Source organism: Aplysia californica, unplaced genomic scaffold (assembly GCF_000002075.1).
Source record: "Aplysia californica isolate F4 #8 unplaced genomic scaffold, AplCal3.0 scaffold00627, whole genome shotgun sequence".
NCBI classification, from domain to species: Eukaryota; Metazoa; Mollusca; class Gastropoda; order Aplysiida; family Aplysiidae; genus Aplysia; species Aplysia californica.
In genome coordinates this window covers 269320-270878 of record NW_004797897.1, presented here as the reverse complement: position 1 = coordinate 270878, position 1559 = coordinate 269320, and positions in this window count along the sequence as shown.

Genomic DNA, 1559 nt, shown 5'->3' with positions numbered 1-1559 from the left:
GAGAGAGAGAGAGAGAGAGAGAGAGAGAGAGAGAGAGAGAGAGAGAGAGAGAGAGAAAGAGCGTGTGTTAATGTCTCTTTGTGTTTGTGTTTACAACAGGGACGGACAGATAATCAGACAGACTGAATACACAGAGGGACAATGAAAAACGAAAGAGAAATGGAGGGAAAGAAAAAGAGGAAAATAGAGACGGACTTTAATTTCGGAGGTCCCCGCCTCTTAGATAACATAATACAGTTGATAGGGGCGCTAAACCCATATACTTAACACACACAGTAGACGTCTGTGGTGGGGTTCTAAGTCATGTATATGGAAACCTTTTCGTTCTGTGCGTTGCGTACTGAGGCTTCACCTTCGAATACGTCTTATCAAATCCTGTTAATGATTAATTTGTTCCCTTTTTTCTTCTCTTCTTACACTGCAAACTCATGTTCACAATTATTGCGACACGTGTTTCCTCTCGAATAGTAACAATTGTTCCCCTTTTTGTTCGACCAATACCACCCGTTCTGTTTACTCATTGCGTATGCCCCATTCAAAGCGAACTGGCTGCTTACGTAAGTGTTCTACGGGTCAATGTAAGAAAAGAAGACTTTAACCACAGCCCGGAACGCCCGACCCACGGTATTCCCTGTCTTATATTATGCTCCTATTCATGTGATCTAGCTCTTGCCTGGATCAAAATACAGACAGAAGTGGAAACAGATCAGACAGTGCGAAGGCAGACAATTCGTCCACAAAGAGGTTTAATATTAGGTAAAGTTTTTCTGTTCGGTATACAGTTTCGCTCACCTTTGAACGTAGTGAAGGGTTCGGAGTTTGGATTCTTTCCACCTATTTTTGGAACTCGTATGTTTTGTTGCATTTTGCTACCGGGGTATAAGGTGTAGCGTTCAGTTAGTTAGGGGCTTCGCTATCGCAAGTAGGAGATTGTCATCGAGTATCTCCATCTTTCTGTTTGGATGTTGTATCCCTTTCATCCTGGGCTGGTCCTGACAGGCAGGGTCGGAAGCCTACCTCCTGAATGATCTAGATTGTGTCTATGTGGGCGTAAAGTTATTACATTTAACGAACATTAATGCACATGTACATACCGAGACGCGTGCACAACAGGTTGCACAGGACATAGAGAATTTAATTACAGGCCAGTTGAGCCAAACATTTTCACATCTAAATTGACTGAATCGTGTCTACTTCTTCCCTGTTTATTACATGTTATAACAATATCAAATTACTAAAGAATGTTAAAATGCCTAAATGTATCAGGTTGTCGATATTTCTTTTTTTTCTCTGTCACACCTATTAGTTTTCGGGTTTCTAGACTGACTGATCAGCAAAAAATTGTTTTGTTAGTTAGGAGGGGTTTTCTGTTGCCATACTAACATGGGTGCTGCACCACACGAGTACGTGGAGAAAAATACTTGTGTCCTACACATACTTTCACTTTTTAAGAGTATAATAATATGGGATTATCGCCATTTTCGTATCCTTTATGGTGATTTTTAAGGGCGGGACCCCTAACTTCAACACACACACTCACACACACACACACACACACA